Source organism: Lissotriton helveticus, chromosome 10 (genome assembly GCF_964261635.1).
Source record: "Lissotriton helveticus chromosome 10, aLisHel1.1, whole genome shotgun sequence".
In the NCBI taxonomy this organism is placed as follows: domain Eukaryota; kingdom Metazoa; phylum Chordata; class Amphibia; order Caudata; family Salamandridae; genus Lissotriton; species Lissotriton helveticus.
Genome location: NC_136071.1, coordinates 857,498,829 through 857,515,286, shown reverse-complemented (window position 1 = coordinate 857,515,286; position 16,458 = coordinate 857,498,829). Strand labels below are relative to the sequence as shown.

Sequence of the window (16,458 nt, the reverse complement as noted above, 5' to 3'; positions counted from 1 at the left end):
CCCAATTTGGCACTTAATGGCCTTGATTGAGAGGCCTGCCTGCTGCAAGGCCAGCAAATCTTCTCTCAGGTGGACCAGTTGATCCTCCAAGGTGGAACTAAAGACAACAATATCGTCCAGATATGCTGCACTAAGGTCATTCAGGGCTGACAGAACTCGATTCACCAACCTTTGAAAAGGGGCAGGTGCATTCTTTAATCCAAAAGGCATCACTTTAAATTGAAAGTGTCTCCCTGAGGTGGAGAATGCAGATCTCTCCTTGGCTCCCTGGGTCAGACCAATTTGCCAATACCCCGATGTCAAATCTAAGGAAATGAGAAAATTGTCTGCCTCTAGTTTATCAATAGGCTTGTCTGCTTTTGGTATGGCGTGAGTATCGGTCTTGGTTCCTGCATTGAACCCTCTGTAATCCACACAAAATGTAATCTCATGTTTCCCACCATTTGAGTGAGGTTTGGGGACCAGTACCACTGTGATGACCCAGGGACTGTCAGAAGGTTGCACCAACCCTAGCACTAGCATCTAGTTTACTTCAGCTTTGATGCTAGCCTTAATGTGGTCCGGAGGTCCATAAATCTTGTTCTTGACAGTGAGGCAGTCCCCAGTGTCCACATCATAGGTACACCAGACTGTCTGTCTAGGGGACAAGGAAAAGATCTCTGTAAACTGGTTGAGGGCTTGCCAGCAGTCAGTCTGCTGATGTACAGCAAGAGTGTCAGACAGGACTACAGCCACTGCTGTACCATCTTGTGAGGTGGTTTATAACAGGTCAGGGAGGGGTTTACTTTCCTCCTCCTGTCCTGTATCACTGACCATCAATATGGTCAGCCCTGTTTTGGTGAGGGTTTAGGCGGTTCACGTGGAGTACTCTGTGAGGACGCCTGGGAGTGCCCAGAGAGGTGACCCCCCCCCCCCCCTTGTCCCCAAAATGGGGTTAGTACCAGTCCACTTGCAGGCTCTAACACCCACACCAACTGACCTGGTTGGTACTCAACCATGGCTGACTTCTGGTCATACCAGTACTTGACAAGTTCCTGGCTGGCTTGCAAATTCTTATTTGCTTTCTTCATGTACTCTGCCATGCGTGAGTGTAGGCCCTAGCACATAATCTATGTCTTGTTTGGGTTGTTTGAGAGGCTTCTCCCATCCTACCTAACTAGACTTAGAGCTAAAGTCAATCGCCTTCTGAGGCACCTCTATGTATACGAATAGGAGGCATGGTACCAGAACATCTAATCTCCTTCTGAGCTTCACTAGGAGTCCCATGATCAGGCCCTTAATGGTCCTGTAGAATCTCTCCACAAAGCCATTAGTATGTGGCTAGTAGGGGGAAGTGAATGTATAACTCACTCCACATTCATCCCACATAGCTTTTAGGTATTCAGACATAATGTGTGTCCCTCTAGCACCAGTGTCCTTAGGAAACCCAACCCTGGTGAAGATGCCAACCAGAAGCAGTTGCAGTCCTGAGGGGGAATTGCCTCGGGACAACTAGTGGCATGGTCCACTACCACTAGAATAAAACTGTTTCCAGATGCAGTGGGAGGGTCAAGGGGACCAACCATGCTAATCCCTCCCTCTCAAAGAGAATCTCAATCACTGGTAGTGGGATTAAGGGAGCCCTTGGTTTTATGTCTGTCTTACCACTGGCATGGCAAGTCGCAAAGGAGCAACAAAACTAGTTTACTTTCTCGATTTTTATTGGCCTCAGACATCTGGGGCCAATAAAAATGGCCAACCAACTTGTCCCAGGTCCTGGTTTGCCCCAGATGTCTCATAATGGAGATGTTATGGCTAAAGTTACGATCAACTCTCTGTATACTATAAGGAACCACCACTCTCCTGGATGGCCCTGGTTTTGAGTACCTCGCCTCAGTATACAGGAGCCAATCCTCCCAATAACCCCTGTGAGTGCCACTAACATCTCTTCTGCCTGGCAGCTTGCTGCCTTAGGCCCTCAAAAGTAGGGAATCTATTTTGCTCTAGGCACAGGTCTTCTCTGAAGGGTCCCCCTGCACCAAGAAGCTCTGGCAGGTTAGGCCCAAGATCCTAGCTGCAGTTTCCTCCTGAGGCATCATGGCATCTCCCTGGGAAGATTTCTCTCCCTGATCCTGTGACCTCTTAGAAGCTGTGTCACCAGTCTTCTTGCCCTTCCTCTTGTTTCTGAAGTTTCGGGCCATAATTTCAAGCTCCAATTCTTCTGGACTACCTTGACGTACAGCCTGTGCCCTAGTGGTCACACACCCATTCAAGGAAACCCATCATTTTTGCATGAGCCCTCTTTTCTACTTCTGCCTATGCAGAAGTCTCCATATCATTGTTAATAGACACTCTACAGGTATGGCAAGATACACAACCACCTTCTTCTGGCCAATAACACCTCCCCACTCTAAGTTCACCAAAGCCATTTGGATGAAGCCTAGTTTGTCAGCATTGGTAACCTTGTGACTAATACCAGGGATCATTTGGTCTGGGGAATACAGTTTGGCTGCCACCATACCGACACTAGCACCTGCATCCCTCAGACCCTCTACTTCAATTAGGGTGTGCCTTTCATCGACATATTATGCAGCCCTTCATAAGTGTCCTCCTTATTACCTTTTATCCAGTCCTCTAGTGCCTTGATTGAAGAGTCAACAAAGTCTACCAAAGGTTTGATTTGGCCTTTCTGAGGCTCTCTAAAGTTGACACTGTACTCCTGTGGTGAGTCCAAACTCTTCTACGAGGGTATATTTCATGAGCTGGTAGGATTCAGCTATATCCTTATTAAGGGTTAGAAGTCTATCTCTGCCCTTCACTGAGAATACGTCACAAAGTAGAGAGCTCAAAGTTTTGACAACCTACTCCTCTCATTTTGTAAGCCCTTTCAAAAAGCTGCAAACCATTTATCAATGTTGTCTCCATCACTGCACTTGGGGATAATCCCTTTGGGGATCTTGGGGGCTCAAAAGACTCATTTTTCCCCATTTTAATTGCTGCCACCATCTTTGGGAAATCGGACCAACTTAAACCTTCTTATCTCAAGGGCTAGTCTCCTTTCCTCTAGTTCAAGCGTTCTCTCCTCCAAGGAGATTTGGGCAAGCTTGTCCTTGAGATGTCCTATAACCTCTCCATTAGAGGGTGCAATAGAGTGACTTCGGTCACTTCCCACTGGTGAAGCGGGGGTCTGGGGAAGGGTGCAGACATTTGGTCTTCACCTTCTTCCTTATTGTCCATTTTGGCTAGGAGGTCAACCTCTTCCTCTATCTCGACCTCAGAGGTATGACTCTCCTTGTCCTTTTCTTCCTTGTAGGCACTGAGTGCCTTCTTGAGGTCCTCCTTTTTGGCAGTAGATCTAAAACTAATGCCTCTAACTTGCATAGTGCTCCTAAGTCATTTATCTTGAAAGTGAAGATGGGCATATCGAGAATCTGTCCACCCTCCATTGTGCTTACTTTATATAGGAAGTTGAGATCTTATTAAAAATTACGAGGAACTTTTAAAACACTTATCTTATACTGGAACTTGAACATGTGCTATTGGAATGGGGGTCTACACAGGGCCCTAACAATTTAAACAAAACTTTTTTTAGAAAAACCTAAAAAAAATAAAAGCTTTCTAAAGACAATTTTGGGGATTTCTTTGTGCACAAAAAAATATATACTTAAAGTCAATTGGTACTGCAAAACACAAGCTTTATATCCTACCGCTGAAACCCCAAGGTATTAACGTTGTGTGGTATGGCTGGGAGGCCATACCATGAAATATTGATAAAATACCCAAAAGTGGATCTCAGATTCATGCTAGTAATCCTGTACTGGTAGAGTGGCAAAGAGCAGACAGGCTTACTTAGAGTAACATGTGTAAAGCATTTTACAGTACCAACATTGACGATAAGCAATTGACACGACTCGAAAGAAATCAGACACCAATTTATAAAAATAGAACTCTTATTTATATAAATTTCGATACCGCACACCACACCGCTGCACTTCAAACCACAGCCCCGACACCCACCAGCACTCCCGACTTCAACCAAATGGAGTTCGACCTGCAACACGTGCAACTTCAAGGGCCCGGAACAGACGCCTACCGACAAGCTCATCTGATCTGACCGCCATGTCCCAGACGCCCTACATTTTTAACGGTTCTGTTTTGCAGGTCTTCCTGACACTGTAGCTGGCCCGCGACGCCGCAGTAAGCCAGAACTGTTGGATTTGTTGGTACACAGAGCCATGATAGCCCTGGACAGTGCTATGGACTTCAAGGAACTGTTTTTAAAGTCTATTTTTGCTTTATGAGTATTTTAAATAATTGTATGTTGGCTTTTTATTGTTTTGGTTTTTGTTTTACACAAATAAATATTGGCTATTTTTCTAAAACTGGTGTGGTGTCCTTTTGTAGTGTTTTCACTGTATTACTGCTAGTTATGGGCAAATGCTTTACAAACCGCCTCTGATATAAGCCTGACTGCTCATGCCAATCTACCAAGGGGGTGAGCAGGGGTTATCTTAAAAGTGTAACTCCCTTATCCTGACTAGGAAGAAGGGTCCCTAGTTCAACAGGGTAACAACCGGCCAACTACAGACCCCCATTTCTAACCCTTTTCTTCTTCAGAGCAGATCTGGAGATCCAGTGTCAGTGGTGCCCCTTACATCCTGGATTTAGGGGGTGTTTGGGGGTTGTGAAGGCTAGTAGCTAATAGGCTACTAGTCCTGCAGCTAATCTGCCACTAAGGTGACCATATAAGGGGGGTTATTTCATTGAACTACCTAGAACCCACTATTGTAGGAATTTTCAAGATGGCACGAGCCATCCTCTGCTGTACAGACCCACTAGCCCACCCTCAAGGTGTGGCCAGCCTTTGGGGGAAGGAGGGTACGCCTCCTGAATACCTAATTCGCCACCTGATACCAAACATGACTAAATTTGGTAATACCATTGTGGAGCTCGCTATCTGTTTTGTCAGGTAGCCAGTCCATGTTAACCTATGGACTGCCGTTCACTTACAGTAAACTTAAAGGTTACTGTAGAGGTGCATATGTCTCAACATATATGCCTTCACCATAGATATAATGCACCCCGCCTCCTGGACTTTAGGAGGCCTACTTTAGGGGTGACATACATATATCAAGGCAGTGAGGGGGCTGTCACACATGGTGCGTGCAGAGTCGAACTCAAGCAGAGAAGCAGCTTGTGCAGGCTGCGGTAGCAACCCTGCAGACTTTACTTTGCCTCTGGCCACTCAGGGTGGTGCAAATAGTGCTGCAGCCCTGGTGACCCCTTTAACACCCTTGCCCTATGCGCCACTGGTAACATATACTAGGGACTTACAAAAGGGGGTTAAAGACTTTTGCCACCTGGGAGTACCAATTCACAATACGTTTTGAGAAAAAGAGCACTGCTACTGGGAGCTGGTTAGCAGGTCCTAGGGCACTTTCAGTTGTAAAACCACAGCATCTAGAGCAAAATGTGGTTGGGGGGGTGACCATCTAAAAAGGGCACTTTCCTACAAATTTTTATTACAATTCCTCATACATTTCTATATTTATTCGAAGCAATCCTCGCCAGTGTGCCTCTGCAAATGCAGGTGTTTTACAGTTAGCTCCATATTAGAAATCAAATGCAAGTGCATGAGCCTGCTAACACCAGTTGAAGGATATTCACTGCCCAACCTCAAATCAATTTCAGGTAGGTACAAGGAAACCAATCACAAATGGGTCCCTCACTGGCATTAAACGTTTCTTCAAATACTATAATCCTAAATATTTAAATAAGCATTAAATATTTACAAAACAATTATTAAGATATGGGATGACATCTGCCAAGCATTACATAGCACAAAGGTTTTTTTTTCGATAGATCACTTTCATAACTTTGAATGGTACATTCAGCTTTTTAATCTATAAAAACACACTAATATTTGGCTTATGCACATTTACAAATGTCCCCAGAGAGGGAAACTTGCCCAATTTGTGTGAATCTCAAAAGGTTATGACTTTATAGGGGTTTCCAGAACCCTTGCGTAACCATCCCAAACCGCAGCCCGACCCCTATCCTAATTTTACTGCAGTGGAAAAGTCCACCATGTGCATTGTTTGCTCTAGACGAGTAAGCAGACCTCTATATGGAAATCATCATTCTGAAAATCAGGATTTCCTTGTTGAAAGTAGAGAGGTTCGTTTGGACAACCCTAGACAAAACCAATAGACAAGCACAATTTGGGTCAATGCCTCATGACTCTTAGAACTGCAGACACCAGTCGTTTTGCTTAATCTATCTTCATATAACAAACTTTCATTCAACCCAGAGACATACACACTTGTTTTGTAAATGTTTACATTATCTTTGAAATCACCATCTTCTGTTGCAGGCACTCTTTCACTTAGTTTGTGGTATTGTTACTTTCGAGTGGACAGAGTAAGTTTAGCTATAACCAAGCATAGGTGTTAATAACGAAATCACCTAGCTTCGATTTCTCTGGGCACGACACCAATAATAATAAGAGGTAGGTAAAGGGTTTGTCCTGTTTGTTCAAGTATAATTGAAATCTTATCCACAAAACAAACCCTGGGGAATAAAATAAAAACAGCATATGCGACAGAGAGAAAGGTATAAAGTGTGAGGCAACTATTTGGTAGGAGAGAAGCACATAGGGGAGAGAGCTAGAAAAACACACAAACACTCAAGGAGTGCCTAAAGAAACAGGGAAAAAAGTAGCTAGCGCCCTAAAGGAAAGCATTGGAACGATACAAGCAATCTACTCAAAAGGATGGTAAAGTGGATGGGCAAATACTAGAAAAGACAGGCAAGCCATTGAATACGAAGAAAGCAAATGATAAAAACAATTTTTAAAAAGTCAAGTCGTAAGTAATAGGCAGGTTGTAAGCCCAACTAGAAGTTCTTGGTAAGCCGGTTAGAGCTCTTTCGCAGCTATACGGCTTGCACTACCTAGTAGGAGAGACCTAAAAAGAAAGTGCTTTGGACGTTAGATTGTCGATTATGATGTCCTTTTCACATCCAGAGAGGTGTGTAAAATCATACAACTAGATACGTGGCATGTTTAGGATTGGTAAATCAGAACACCCAGGCGTCATCTCCCTTACATATTTTTCTCCAGTAAGGCATGATACTATTTGGAACAAAGAGATAAATGAAAGACACTGTATGCCTAAGACCCGATATTGGATCTAAATGTCATGAGCTTCAATGACACTTATGACAAAACAGAAAAAATATATATTGAAAGCTCCATCACATCACATATCTGCGCACCGAAAGAAACAAATTGCTGAATCAACCCAATGTCGTTAAGAGTAAAAAGACCGACCATCTCAACAGTCTTAGACTGGTGATTCTATCCAGGAATGTCCCTGGAGTACTTCCAATAGTGAAACTGCCGGTCTCTTTAACCGAAAACAAATAAACACTCACCGACATTTTCGAAATGACTCAAAATGTTCATTGACCACCATAACAACGCAGCACGTTCTACACAAGTACTCGCTAGCCAACTCGAAGACATGAAACAACCATTCTTTGATAGAAACATCTGAAGGGGATGCTTATATCGCCAACCTAATATGGCTATCGCGCACCAAGAAACGATTGGTATGCCAATCAATATAGAGCTGTGTGAATGCAACAGTGCGCGCTGAGACATGAAACAACCATTCTTTGATAGAAACATCTGAAGGGGATGCGTATATCGCCAACCTAATATGGCTATCGCGCACCAAGAAACGATTGGTATGCCAATCAATATAGAGCTGTGTGAACGCAACAGTGCGCGCTGCAGCTTAAGTAGGAAAACTTCTCAGCAAAAGCGAAACTACCTACTGCTAAAGGCACAATTATTGCAAACCATAGTATATGTTGCTTAACTAAACATGTACACAGCAATGCAGTTATCAGCTGTAATACGACAGTGGACTGAATATTTTTGGCTCGCGGTGTAATGGAGGGGCGGTTAGCCAAGCGTTGAACACGTACAGACTGCTGTGATCGGTCCTGAGTGTTGGAGGAGGCGCTAAGTGCGCGGCTGTTGAAGCACAGCTGAGTCACTCAAAGGAAGGTGGGTGTTTATATGTATCTATATATTAGAGTCAGCAATGTCGACTGTTTAGTTATCGCTGTAGCATCCGTTAAAAAAAGGCATTTAGGATGTGCTTATAACCTTGTCACCCACGGATGTCTTGAACGAAATGTGATATTCGCTTAGCACATTAGTTACATTGGGTGGTTATGAAGTCACTGATTAGGTCATGTGTGACATGAAGAGTTCGACCATGCATGAGCAACGCAAAGGGGTTTCGAGTTACATTTGTTTAGGGAAACATAACTGTCAGATTCGGGGGGGGGTTACGTTTTGTAACCATTACGTCACTTAAATTGCTTTTTTATGCTAGATTCTATACATTAATCTATATTTGCAGGGGTGGGCCATTAAACCTCCAAACATTGCCACGTGAGCAGGGTTCAAACACCACGCCGCAGTGCTGGCTCTACGCAGTAGTCGGCAAGCTTTACCGAAGACGAATGGCGAGCTGGTCTTCGATGGGGAGCGTAGCAATCTGAAGCCCGGCAGAAGATCCCAGAACCGGGAGGATGTGGGTCTGGTTAGCGATTTCTTCTGTGTATTGCGTAGTGAGTGAGGTCACAATGCAGCTGTCAAGAAAGAGCAGCAAGACAGGAGCTGACAGCGGAATCTCACCTGCCAGGACCCGCCCCCTCAGCTAAAACAGAAATTATGCTCCCACCCAAGCTTCGCACAGCACCATATTTCATGAGTTAACGGTTCGTCTCACTCACCCCTCGGCCGGACCTCAGGCTGAAGGCTAAGAGTTCCGGCAAGGTCGACAGGTCCGGTGCAGCCGTGGACACAGTGACGCAGATCAACAACACCCGCACTTCCGCATACCCAGCTGACTAGAACGTCACTTCCTGTCCAGCTTGGAAACCAAGGTTTACAGCATCAAACAACACGGCAATCCCCCTTATGACGTAGGAGCACCTTTTTTTCAGATGTAGGCGGGACCTTCAAGGGTGAATGTGGCAGAGCGTGTTATCCTTCTCCAGTAATGCGGTTTACAATGATCGAGGAACAAACTGTCCATGGACGAGAGGACTGGCATTTTTTTAATTAATACTTTTAGCTCGTAAGAAAGAATGTAAACGTCAGTTTTCCCGTTAGTGGATGTGCTCTCGCTCACGCACAATTTATTTATTTTTTATTTTATTTTATTTAATGCGATTTTATATAGCGCAAACTTTACCAGAAGGTGTCAGAGAGCTTTACATAAGAACCAGTTGCAAAACATAAGGATTTAGGTTTACATGCGTTACATAAAAGATACAAACAGAAACAATTGCAAATGTACAAGTTGTAAAGTCACACAAGGAAGAGATACAAATGGATATACTCTAAGAGTCACATAGGAATGGTAGAGAGTACAGGTCTACTACATATACTAGTGGTTAGAGTTATCTCTATATACACATATATACAAATAGTAGATTTTCTCAGGTCAAGACCCAAAAAACCAGGAGAGCAGAGTTCCATTAAGTGGGGTCGGAGGGGGCATGCAGTCACAGCACCACGGGAGGGTGGTAGGGATACAAGGGTATGGAGAAAAGGCAAATCAGGATCGTCAAGTGGGACATGAGGGAAAAGGGTAAAGGACAAGGGAATGGACAAGATGGCGGGTCAGGGTCCAGAGAAAAGCGGCAGAGAACAGCAGCAAAATGACGGGTAGGACAAAAGTCCATGAGAGTGACCCAGTGAGTATGAATTAGAGTGCCAAAAGAAGTCAGGGGGTACATGATTCAAAAATCAAAGTCAGGAAGGGAGAGGAGGCGTGTAGGCTCGGGTCCACTGGAGTAACGTCGACGACAATCAGAATCAGCCGGTCGTGGTTCCCGTGCCCCATACCTGGGAAAAGTTCTCTGGGATGCTCGCTCTTGCCCGGCTGCAGCAGCACTTTGTTTGACTGCAACAGAAGTTGTTGGAGAGGGGGCACACAGGGGTAGAAGGGCTGAAAGAAGGCCGGGCTCAGCTGTCCTCGCGCCTCCAGTCCTGGAAGCGGGGACTTGCGCTTAGACTCCTGGGTGGGGGCACCTCCGGGGGATTGTCTGCGCCCCCTATCCATGGCGGGACAGGCCACTCCGATGAGGAGTGAACTCTGGGGGCCTGGGGTGGGTGAGGGCTTCCATCCGCTTCCCAGTGCACCCCCATTATGCCAACGACAGGAGTCCCCCCGGTGGTGCTCGGGCCTGCCTCCGTAGAGTAACAGCGTCACGTACAGACTCCTTCCTGTCCCTTTCACAATCCAGATGAAGGAAACAGAACGGAAGGACATGTCGACATCGTTTTGTTTTAGTTGCTGATCTCGCTCAATCGTGGGGCAATGAAATATAGTTTAAGAATGTTCCTAATGGATGATCTGAGCTGCACTGTCAGTGGGTTAATACAGTGGCGTGCCAACAGGCAGTGGTCGAAGTGCATTAAAAAAAATATGTATCTGAGAACTTTGATGCTGTGCGTAAAGAGGGGCGGGATGAGTGAGTGTAAGGGCGGGGTCCAAGGAGTGACTAAGAAAATAAAATATTCTGTAACTTGTTTTCAGTCTTTCATCTTCGGGTAACTACATATAAAACAAGGCACAGCTTAACTGAAAAATAAATGCAACTTAAGTTAATCAGCGGGAAATGGACTATTGTACATCATGAAAACTCTATTTGTCAATGCACTACAGAGGTCTGTGTCTGTAGCCAGAGAGCCACAGAGTTGAAGCCTGGTTGGCGCAGTGGAGAATAATGACTGATGTATGTCTAGTGCTACGAGGTCCCAGTCTGTGATAGAAAGCATTGTCAATATATGTCATTATTTTAAACTTGCATTACACAGAGTATAAGATAGGTGGCTTAAAAATGTGCAAAAAGATTTAAGATTAAAAAGTGCATCAAACATATAGATTTTAGTAATACCAACACTGTATGTAGGACCATTTTTTTTTACTTGTCTTTTAAAAGTACACACTTCACAGTTCAGTTGGTACCTTCCTTTGTATAACGCTCAAAAAGAATAAATCAGTGTTATCAGGAAGCTTCAAGTGATTCCATCAATTAAAACCAATACTGGCTTCTAAGCACCCTTTACATTTGCAGACTGACCAGTTGTGCACATTTACATTTCTGTCAGAGAAGCAGGCACCCAGGCAGAAAGGTTTGTTTGGCTGTCTGCGCCTCCCTCCGTTTCACCACACAGCAGACACCCTGCCTTAAACTTCATCTAAAGCATTTCAGCTCTTGATATTAACTGCCTGGAATGCTCATCTTTGCACAAAAAGCAGGGGATCTATATTTCTTAAATTAAAAAGTATGTGCATGTTGTGCCCCTCAGATCCCTCCCACTTCAACCACTGATCACAGGAAGTGATGTCACACAACGTTTTACAAGAAAAACAAAAGAAGGGCCAATACTGAACCTGTTATTCAACGTAATTAATAACAGTCCCACTACGAATAAAACATACCGGTCCGTGATTTTACTAACGTCACTAGTTATTTTATTTCTTTAACACTAGTATGCATTCAATTTTTGATTTTTAGAACACTTTTTTTTGCATGTACAAATTTTTCAAAAAAACAACACAATGGGTTTACATATATACAATATTTATATAAAGCACATCCTACCAAACACATTCATACATCTCACATACCTATGTACACAAAAAACAATATAAACTCCTGTCAAAAAAATATCTACAAGTTGCTACACGAATAGAATGAATTACATGAATTATGCAGCTATTTGAATTCAATGCAACGAGAATTAACTTCACTAATTCTCAAATTCAGAGTGGTATTAAATGGAATTTGACAAGAGAGTACTGTCCAACTTAAGGCAAGTCAGGTCGGTCGACGCGTTTCGAACTCCTACATTTTATGGAGTTCTCATCAGGACCAGAACGTTTTCTAAAAGGGAAAACCCAAACGACAAATTTAGGACATTCCCAAGGTGGCTCAATGGGAAAACAAGAAATAAACAAATACAAAAGTGAAAAACCGCCAAACCACGCTACATAGCCATACCTTTGCACTGTGGTCACACCATTTAGACCAACATATTTCCACAAAAACGATCTTCAAACGAATAGTGGCACTACACAGAAAAGACAATGAAACAAAACATGACTGTCTGCCAAAGATGTGCCTCGGTAATGATTGTACAACGTTTTACAGCAATCATAACACAGAAAGTGACATAATTGTAAGAATAAGAATTCTAAATAAATGTGAAATTAATGAAACAACTCAAGAACCTCACAAAAGTAGAACAAAGGCAGAAAGCAGCGCTACACCCATCCAGGTAAGTGCCTCGATAAGTAGAGCTAAAATCAGTGCCTCGATAAGTAGAGCTAAAATCAGAGAGACAAACCCAGGAATACAAAGAAACAAGCTGGACGAAATGAGTTATGTACACATGGATCAAACACACAAAAAGTGATGAAAGGAATGCCTGCAAATAGCCTAACCAATGGCAATCGCTCTGGGTAGAATTCCATCCCATAGTTTCTTGCCCACATGCCACCTTAGATTAGACCCCTCAGCCATAAACCTGCTCCAGTCCGTACATTCCATCCCTAACTGACACACCAGGTTATCTCCAAAGCAGAACACAAGCAACCCAAGACCTGTTTTGGTATAGTTGGACCTCTTCAGCTAGGTTTCAGTTGCAACGAGAGCACAGATCCATGTGTGGGCATACCCATGGCCACATAGAGCGTGACATCAAGCACACAAAAAATAATGTGAGGGATGCTTGCAAATAGTCTAAACACTGGCAATTGTTCGGGGCAGCATTTCAACCAATTATTTTTTTTGCCCACGATGCCACCTCAGATGAGACCCAAATGTGTACAAATCAAACTTATTCATACTCCAACGGGAACTGTCTAGCCTGGTCTTTCCAAACGGGAACACAAGCAACCAAAGGTGGTTTGTGCCTGGTTGGACTTCTTCATTCGGGTGCAGCTTGGTTTCAGTGGCAAAGTAGGCACCCGACCTACATTTGGGCATACCCTTGGCCATTAGTATTACATGAGACACACAAAAAGTGATGGGAGTAATACTTGCAAATAGTGTAACCACTGGCAATCGCTGGAATAGCATTCCAACCATTGTTGTTTGCCAATGATGCCCCAGCATATGCAAATCTACCTTTATCCTGCTTCACTTGGAACAGTGCAGCCTGAACTGTGAATCCTAGTCCCCTACGAACTGGAGCACATTCAACCCAAGCCTCATAAGGCTGAAAACGGTCTGGGGATGCATGTGTTCCCCTATGGAGAGGGGCTCTGGTGAATGGGCTATTCCAATACCAGCATTTCTAAAGCGCATAGCTACCTCCGGAGAGGTGTCCCGGCGCTGGGTGCCGTCAGGAAGATTAAGCAAGCTATTGCCGGAGTCACATGGTGCTGGGCTAACCTGCCGCCGGCACCGGGGATCAAACCGTGCACCACATGGTCCGGAGTCAGGCACCCTTGCCGCTGTGCCACACCTCTTCCAATGAGAAGCAGGGTCAGTATTGATTTGCATAAGGCAGTTCTTTGCCTAGAGTGGCACAATGGGCAAAAACAAAGGGTTGGAATACTATCCTGAGCAATTGCTAGTGGTTAAACTATTTGCAAGCATTCCTCTTATCACCTTTTATGTACCGTATGTACACATGGACCAGGGAAACTTGCGAGGTGTATTATGGTTTCCCTGTTTGAGGACATTGGACAACTCATTTTCCACATCTCCCTCCCTCTACTTTTCTAGCTCACTCCTACACCAGAGACTTTCAAGCTTCCCAGGTCCATGTCTGAGTAGCTCATCCAGATCAGAATTTTCCTTTGAATTCTGAGACCTGTAGCCCCAATTTAATGGCAAGTAAAAGAACTATAATTCCCAGAATATAAAGAAACAAATCCTGTTCTGGATGAGCTGTTCATGCATGGGTCTTGTAAACTTAAGAGCTCTGGATGATAGCTACCACTGTGGCGAGATAGCTTCTTGAAACGTTTACACCTCCCATGAGTTGCTTGCTGGAAGGCAGAGGTCTAAACCAAGTCACATATGCAGATCAGATGCTAATTCTTTTGACTAGTTGTGACAATTAGCCTGCTGTGAGTGAGGACCCATCCTGTTCTGCCCTTTTTTATTCGAAGGAGATGCAATGTTAACACAGATTAGTAATGCACTGTATTGTCATTGGTGAAGCCTTCCAGAGCTGTTGTGTTAAGTACCTTAACATCCTGTTCTTGAGAACTTTATGCTAGGATCCAGAAGCTCAGATTATGCATTTGTTTTTTTACTACTCAGCAGCCTTTTATAACATGAAAAAGCTACATTTCCCATGAACACCAATGGAGCATACCTGAGCTTGAAGGAATCAGAGGCCTAACACACTCCAAAACACATGAACAATTGTGAAGTGATTCCTCTTTCTTCACTGCTCAGCAGCAAGGTAAGTATCAGGTGTTCTCGTGTATTTTTTTTTGTGATGCAAAGACTTTCTGATGCCAAGTGCAAATGGAATGGGGCTTTATTTCTAGATGCCTGCCTAAGTGTGATTTTCCATTGTCAACCTGGGATCAACTGTCTCGGCATTGAACATCAGTAGTGGTGGCTCCTCCGCTATGGCAGAGGAGCGTCGCCCCACTGCTTTCAAGCAGTGCAAGAAGTAGAGAAATAAAATGACAATAACCTTCAGTTATTAGCATTTTATGTTTGTGCTGCTACTTTGAGGGCGGATGGGTGGGCGGGGCTGCCCTTCTCTCGGAGCAGGGCATAGGAGGAGTGGTTTGCCCACTCGTAAGTGCGCAATGAATGTTTGGTCGACCCGTTCGGGCCGCTAAAACCAGTCATGGGCACTTTCCCCATTCGTCTCTCTGAGCACAACCAATGGACGTAAAAACGTTCAGAAGAATTGTAATCAAACTTCAAGAGGATATGATTTTCATCATAATTTATTTCATGTTCTTTCACAGGAAATGATTTGCATCGTATTGCTGATTGTTAATTTAACATCCTTCAATTTCCCAAAATGTCACTCAGTAGTCATCCCTGCCCCAACCAAAGAACTCTGTTGGGCTGAGAGCGACATACAGCACTATCACTTTATGGTGCAGTGGTTTAGCATACAAAATTTGCCTGTGCACCTATGTACAACCTAATACAAGCCCGTAACAAGTCACAAATCACATTTACAAACCGTTATGCATATACGCATGAATAGAATGCCATTAATCACAATGCTCTTTTCTGTTCTTTTCCTCTGAGCCTGATGTTAGTGGAGGCTGGCATGCCTCGTGGGTGGCGGGCCAGTTGCGGGGCGGTCTCAGGAGGCGGAGGGTCGCGCAAGGGAGTTAGGTGGGTCGCAATTGCGGGAGGGTGCGCACAATTTAAAAAAAACTACTTACCTTGCCGCTGGGTCCCGCGTTTCTGCTCCTCAACAAACAAAAGGCACAGCCAGGCCCCACTGAACAATCACAATGCTGCAATCCGGCATTGTGATGGGTAGACACCCAGGCTCCCCTGACCAATCACAACTCTGCAATGCAGCGCTGTGATTGGTTTTGAGCATCCTGGTTCGACGCTCAACCAGGGAATGGGGGTCTGGGCATGTTCTCCGTGCAGGCTGTAATGCAGCCAGCATGGAGAATGGGGAAAGTGAAAAGAAGGTAGAGGCTACGCACTCCGCAGTTGTAGATGTGAATTAAGTTGTGGTGTGCACCAGGGATATCACTCCCCGACAAGGTGTGGTAATCAAGAAATAGTTAGCGCCACTTGAGATAAGTGCCGTCTCTCTGAGCACAACCAATGGACGTTAAAACGTTCAGAAGAATTGTAATCAAACTTCAAGAGGATATGATTTTCATCATAATTTATTCCATGTTCTTTTCTCAGGAAATGATTTGCATCGTATTGCTGATTGTTAATTTAACATCCTTCAATTTCCCAAAACTGTTCGAAAACATCATTGAGGATTCACCCAATGCATTTCGGACTATGAAAGTCCTTCGTCAGGGGTAATCTGAAAATAATGTAGAGAAAATATTTGTAGGATCTTATCAAGTGTCTAATAGCACAAACATATTCCAAGATAACAAATAAGTTGATAGATATCGTGCTGCTTGGTGCTGCATATTGATAGTTGATTCAACCACAGTAATCAAGTGAATGAGATTACCCCTCATGGGTGAACAACAAACCAAGTGAAGGCAAAAATAAACGGAAAACAGATAAGCAAACGATAGTCAATGAAAACGCGACCCAAATATACCAGAAGTTCACCATGTGAATCAAGAATAGATATCGAGTGGTTCTAGTTAATAGAAAGTAGGGGGGGGAAACGTGAATGAAAAAGATGCAGGAATCGTGGTTGCTGGGAAAATAGTCAGACGTTGGAAAATGTGCCGGAAGTTATAC

General features: G+C 44.1%; 1 protein-coding gene across 10 annotated transcripts in view; it reads right to left on the bottom strand.

The window, feature by feature from the left end:
• The window catches only part of TAX1BP1 (Tax1 binding protein 1), a 702,037-nt gene extending 693,085 nt beyond the window's left edge, over positions 1 to 8,952 (bottom strand). For 7 of the 10 annotated variants that reach the window (XM_078663483.1, XM_078663485.1, XM_078663484.1 and 4 more), the window contains exon 1: positions 8,791 to 8,925. The gene's annotated coding sequence lies outside the window, so the exon portion shown is untranslated. Of the gene's footprint in view, positions 1 to 8,508; positions 8,685 to 8,790 lie in introns of those variants that run through there. The other 3 variants (XM_078663492.1, XM_078663491.1, XM_078663489.1) reach the window with 3 other exon arrangements.
• Between the last annotated feature and the right edge of the window lie 7,506 nt (positions 8,953 to 16,458).